Source organism: Mustela nivalis (genome assembly GCF_964662115.1).
Source record: "Mustela nivalis genome assembly, chromosome: 2".
Classification (NCBI taxonomy): Eukaryota; Metazoa; Chordata; class Mammalia; order Carnivora; family Mustelidae; genus Mustela; species Mustela nivalis.
The window spans coordinates 125,306,512-125,313,422 of NC_139021.1; positions in this window are offsets into that span (position 1 = coordinate 125,306,512).

A 6,911-nucleotide genomic window follows, 5' to 3' on the forward strand; every position below is an offset into this window, starting at 1 on the left:
AGAATGCCCTGGTTAATTTTTTTATTGTTGATTTATGCATATACACATAAATATAATTTTTATGAGGGCAGGGATTTTTATCAATTTTGTTTATTGCTGTATTTATAGAAACTGGCACATTATTGGTGCCTAACAAATAATTATTGAAAGGACAAATAAATAAATGAATTTCTCCCTCCCAGATGGGAGACTCTGAGGGTTGCCTCCTTCTGAGCCAGCATCAGGGATGTGATTGCTAACTTTGCCCAAGGTTTTGTAAGATCAAAATATCCATTGTCATATAGTCCCCCAAATGAAGCTGATTACTTTGAAAGCCACACCCTGGCTGCACAGGCACTAGACAGTCCCTGACTTGGGTATTTGACCATCTGGCCACTTTCCCTGGTGTTAAAGGAGAATGGCCTGGCCATGGCCATTCTTTCTCATGTCAGGGCCTTTTAAATAAAGTTCCACTCCAGAGACCCAATATAAAAGGAGAGGAAAGAAAACTCGGTGATAGATAAGATACCACAAGAGTCTGTCAGAATCTTCACAACAGAATAAAATAACGCTCAGGGTACTGTCGATGAACGCAACCATGAAGGAGCACACCATTTTCTTAACTGGGACACCATCCAATCTACGTACAGTGGCACAACATATTTCTCCTCCAAAGATGCCAATTTCAAACTATGACTATTGATCTCTATCTAACCCTGAAAATTAATGGTCCCAACGAGAAAAAGTGACATTGAATCTTTGGAGAGTTCCAGACAATAAAAATAAAACTAAGGGGGCTATGTCAAGTTCTAGACTTGATAAGTGTGCCTGTCACAGTTTTAATGCATTGTGTCGAGCATAACATATAGAATTAGAACTAATGGGCTTTTTTAGTTTTAGTTTAATGGGGCTTTTGTTTTGTTTTACTTTGAATCATTTCCATTAGAAGACTCCATGGAGCCATTCTGTTTTTCAAGGTATCTTTTAGTGATTACAGGGTGAAGGGACCAAAAATGAAAAGAAAAATGAATGACTCTCCATGGAGTCCCCTTTTTCTCAGGGAAGCATATGTTAACATGATGGAGGTGTATGTCCTTGGGAAAGAGGTAACATCTATCAGATGGTATTAGGAATATCCAGGAATATAGTATTATTTAGGGAGAGATCTTTCTCCTTTTTTCTCTGCAGACCCATATTCCTGCAAGAATGAAAGTTTCTCTTCTGATATGTCTTCTGCCCCTACAGGATTTCCTTTGATATTCATTTAATTTGATCCAACACAATGCTGTCATTGGATTTACCCCAGATCCTACAGCTTTCTGAGAATATCTTTAAAACTTTAGGCTGTAGACAAATCTTATACAGGGACCTATATGAATAAGATATGAAATATTCTTTGAGACCCCTTCGTGTTCCCCCAGGGAACAAGAAATTACTGAAGTCAGAGGTCCCAGAGTCAATTCCACCTAATCCCCAACGAAGTGTGGACAAGGCAGAACTGGTTTGGCAGCTCTTCCCTTTGAAAAAGAAGAGCACCTGGGAAGGCAGAAAGAGAGAGTTGGTGGAGGACATTTGTGAACCTTCCAGCACTTTGTCCTTTCCCCCAGCATACCTTGTAGTGGGATGGGACGTTGCAATTTCTAGACATTTCTCCACTGAACTTAGGCAGTTTTCTAAGTACAGGGACTGGAACCAGTTACTCATCTGGAGCTTCCTGGTTGGCAGTATATACCAGCCTGCCCTGGTAAGGCAACATAGTGAGTGATAGTGGGCAAAGATCATCTCTGCACTTTTCATAGAGCCAAGGCAGGTGTGAAGGGGCTTCCTAAGATTCCCATTGAGCTAGCCCACCTCAGCTCTGGAAACAGAAAAACAGAAGCCACTTAAGTTTTGTCACAGAAGGAATTTGGGGCAAGGAATCGGTTATACAGGTGATGAAGGAGCCAAGAGTCAAACAGAATGATGAGACCACTCAGAAGTTAGCAAAGTAGGAATGAATACTAGCTCTAGAATGGAAAGACAAAGGATGGAGGTGGTGTCAATTGGAGGCAGGGACCAAAGACAGTGACACATCTATCCAGTGGGAGCTAGAGTCACAGAGGACACCCATGGCTGCCAGCCATGCCAGCCACGACCTCCAATCCCCGGCCAATCCTCCCATTTGCTAATTCTGGATAAAATCCAGCTTGTATGGTCCACCCCTTGTGGTAACAGAGGGTAGCAAGGAAGGATAACAAATAAGCTTAAGAGTAAAATGCCTAAAACTGGCATGGGACAGCAGAGTAGCATAGGCCAGATAGCCATAACTCACAAGCTTCCAATGTTGGAAGGAGGAGTACAGGGGGATCCCTGGAGACATTCTCCAAAGATGAGGGAAAAGAAGCAGCACTAAGCAATGGTGCCCTGACACTGTCAGGCTAGAATGTGTCATCCCTCAGGCCCCACATGTAGGCAGCACCCCAGGTACTATCCAGGCCAAGAGAGTCACCTGTCAGGACAGGTGCATCACCAGCACCTGACAGCAGACCAGCAAGAAATCAGTGGCTGGGCTCTGCTAGGAAATACTTGACTCCATCCTAGTTGATCCATTTTCTTTTGCGTCATGTACCTTCTTCACCTGTAAGAGAACTTTCTGCCATCCCTGCAATGCAGGTGCATAGGCAAACTGAAGGTCCCAGAGGAAGGGAAGAAAAATCCTTGAAAAATAAACAGAAACCATGAAATTGATGTTTTAAACTGGATCTCACGAAGGAAATAGAGACTTGGATTTTTTGTAATTAGAGATAATGACTGGGTAGGATTGTGGAATAGAAATTCTGGGCAAATCATGCTCCTTGCAGAAAGTTCAAAGATAGTAGTAAAAGTGAATGGGTCAGAGGTGTGTGTTTATTAAGCTCTTGTCTCATCGTTGCAATCCATCCTGCCATGCTCTGTTTTGTAACCCGGGGCTAAGATTCAGCAGAACTATTGCACTTTGACCAGTGATCCTTTTAGGTGCTCATGGGAGCAGAACAAAGAGACTGGGGGGGGGGGCGCGGAGAGAAGGGACTTGCTCATTCCTGCTTTGTGTCTTGTTTATATTGTTTCTAGTCTATGGCCTTTATCTTAGCAGGAGCTATTGGTCCCAGTCCCCCCAGTGTTTCCTGCACAATCAGAACACACTCAGATATCCCTGTACCAGATGGCCCCTCCAAAGTGACCTAGGCTTTAGCTCTGTGTCTATCCCCTTCTCCAAGCTTCTAGATTTTCAATCACCCAACTTCTTCCTTCTGTTCCCTTAGCTACTTCCTGTAGCCACGATTTCTGTGACACTTTAGTATTCCCTTTCATGTTTTTTCAGCCTTCCAGTGCCTGTTTAACTACATCCTTATTAAACTCTATTTAACTGGGGAAACTGAGGAAAGTAAATTTATGCTTGCCTTAAATTGATGACAAAAATCTGTACATCAAAATTCAAAATATGTTGTGAATATGTTTCTATAGCAGGCTTGCCATAGGCAGAGGAGCCTCGATTTGTGTGTCTAGTGCTCTTGTTAGATGTCCTTTATGCAAAAGTCAGGTCATTTCCAAGACTCTCAAGATCTAAGATTTGAACCTCTTGAGTGGAGACAGCTGGAACTGCTCAGGGTCTTGATCTGCCATTAACATGGTTGCCAACCCCGGATGGAATACTTAGGATCTCCTGCCAGTTATAAGAAATGTTTTAGAAACGACCTGGAAGAGAAGACAGCCCAGAAGTGATGCTATTGCTTTGCTGGAGAAGACATAGAGCATAGAAGCAGCCCATTGGATCAAGCACCACGGAGACCAGAAAGAGTCACAGAGAAGAATTTCCGCGTGGGTTTAGGAGCAAGAAGATTTTCAGTGATCTAAGTAAGTGTGGTCTCTGTGGAGCGGGGGTGGCAGAAGCTGGTGTGGACAGACTCCAGGAGTGAGTCAGGCCAGCTTTTTGATGCATCATTTCATTAGTGCTTGGGAGTAGCTGCTAGGCAGGTGGAGAGCCATGTGGGGTCTGCTCGTGCTGACCGCCAGCGCTCTTGTGGGCACTGATTGCTGTCTGTGCACAACCTGGGGCAGGAACCGAATCTGATCAAGAGGCCTGGGAAATTATATTCTCCTCCACTCAAAACTCGCCAGTAAGAGTCTAGTACAAAGCATTTTCCCCTCCACTCCCAGTGGCCCAAATCCAGCTGATGCTCCAGAATTGCTCAGGACTGTTCTCCCTTTCCTAACTACAAAAAGTATAAAAATGCATCCTAACGACACAGAGAGATTTTCTCATCCCTGTTGCTCTCGTAGGGAAGGGAGATGGATTTCCTCGATCATGTCTTATCTCACAGAGGATTGGGCAATGCCTGGGACTCAGAGGTCAGACAGAGTGGGCTTACACCCTGGATGGGCCCAGAAACTTACCGAAGTTCTCTGACTTCCAGTTTCTTCATCTAGGTCGTAAAAGAGGTGATGCTATTTTCCCCAAAGGGCTGCTGTGGGAAATAATTAACCAAGCATCTAGAGCTGAGTCTGGCTTGGAAGAGGTCTTTGGTCAACAGGAATCAAGTTAGTTGTTTTCAGGAGCCTATTTAAATCATTAGATTGCATAATTCTCTCAAAACCCCTTCAGAAAAAATAAATATTTAAACTCTGTTTTGGATGCTCTGGGGAGATTTGCAAGTGGTTGGAAGATCTTATCTTTCAGGGAAAACCTTCTGATTATGCATTACTTCATTTTCCCTCACCAGCCATGCCCCCCGTCCCCAACAGGGTTCTGACTGTGGCTGCTCTCCACGAATTTCTGGGTTGAGAAGAACTTAGGAATTTGGGGAGTTAACTGAAGGAAATGAGGACAACCCTTCGGGACAGAGGTCCCATGCCCCTTGCCATCCTTGGGGTCTTCAGACTCCATTTATAGGTGCCCACACTATGGAGCTGTGATGGACAGGTGCAGTTTTCTCCAGCAACTCTTCCCCTCTCCTCCTTCAAAGGCACTGATTTATTGGGGTTATTTTTGGGGAGGTAGGGTTTGTTTAGGGTGGTCCATCTTCCCTGATTCTCAGCACCAAGAGCTATGGGATTCCACCCACAACTTATGCTTAAACCAATGGATTGTGGCCCTCTCTGGTCACAAAGATTCATCCAGGAATGTGCTTGTGACCTAAGTTGGTTCCATATAGTGAATTTCAGGGATTTGAAAAGAAATTCTGTGACAAAATCTTTGCTCTTCTCTAATGGGTTTGGCCTGATGGTGGGATAAACCTGGAGTTTCTGGCACTGTAAGGCAGAACCTGGGAATAAGTCTGACAAAGGAAAGGGCTAGATCGAGAGAAACTCCAACTTCAAATAAAGTCAAAGCCAAATCAGCATCTGAGTTTTCAATGACCAGAGAGAGTAAATTCTCCATTGTGCTGAAGCCAGTTCAAGCCTGGATTTTGTCACTGGCAAAATTTGTGACTGCTGCTAGAGGAAACCTCAGAGTATTTGAACCAGTATTTATCAGAAGAGATAAAATCCTGATCCTCCTGGAACTGCTACAAAATTTACGATTGATTGCTTTCTCTTAGACCCTATATTCTATATGCCTGCCTAAGGAAATCTCCATTGACCAGAGAAATGGTAAAAAAGGTAAAAATGTGATTTAAGTAAGAAGAATTCACATAAATTCATAAGGTACTTCCCTACAGACTAAACTCCCATGATCATTTTGCAGATAAATTCTGATAATAGCAATATATACAATAACGAAAACAACAATAAAGACTTACAACTGCAAATAACATTACAGGGGGGTGTCAGAGCCCAAGTATTTTCAGTGAAATGACTCATCTATGAGTAGACCCCTCCCCCCACTCCTGCCTTAAGCAAAGTCTCTTCCTTATGAGCCTTCTGAGGGCACCAAGAGATACCATTCTGCGACCTACAAAGAGTTTGCTTGGTGGAAGTCTCGATGCTAACCACCTAGAATAGTGAGTCATAATTTGTACCAGAGATGTTGCAGTAATTACAATACAATGAAAAAGCCAGCGCTTTTCATTGTTTCCACTCTGGGATAGACCTTGGCCTTGTGGGCTAGAAGCTAAGAAACCAGCAAGCAGCAGCCTCAAAATCTGACATCCCTGGCTCTTTGTCATCCACATTTTTTGCCCTGAGGGCCAACCAGGTAAACCCTCTCGGGATGCAGAGCAGTTTCTGGCAGATTCCAGCTGGGTTCTGTATGAAACAGCAGCAAACTGTTCCTTTTCTCCTGCACATCCTGTGTAACAGCTACTCCAGGGAAGGAGAGGCAGAGGCTAGCCAGTGGCAGAAGGTTAAATGATGTCGATGGGGTCCTCCCCGCAAACCCAGCCATCCTCAGGACTGTGCGTTCCCATCACACTACCTGAGAAGATACCCGTGGCATGAGAGAGAAATCTGCCTGTCTTCCCTTCTCTCTCTCGCTCTCTCTCTTTCTTCCTTTTTCTTCCTTCCTTCTCTTCCTCCCTTCATTTCTTTCTTATTTTCCTTTTTTTTCCTTTGTATTATCTTCCCTCCTTCCTTCCTTCTTTCTTTCTTTCTTTCTTTCTTTCTTTCTTTCTTTCTTTCTTTCTTTCTTTCTTTCTTTCTTTCCTCTTTCCCACCTCTGAAGGATTTGGAAATTTTCCTTATCTTTTATCTATCAGGAGTTCTGGCAGATAAAAAGTAGACTTCCTGGGGCGCCTGGGTGGCTCAGTGGGTTAAGCCGCTGCCTTCGGCTCAGGTCATGATCTCGGGGTCCTGAGATCGAGTCCCGCATCGGGCTCTCTGCTCAGCGGGGAGCCTGCTTCCCTCTCTCTCTCTCTCTGCCTGCCTCTCCATCTACTTGTGATTTCTCTCTGTCAAATAAATAAATAAAATCTTAAAAAAAAAAAAAAGTAGACTTCCTAACCTTCTACTAATAACTTCCACCACTGATTTTTTTT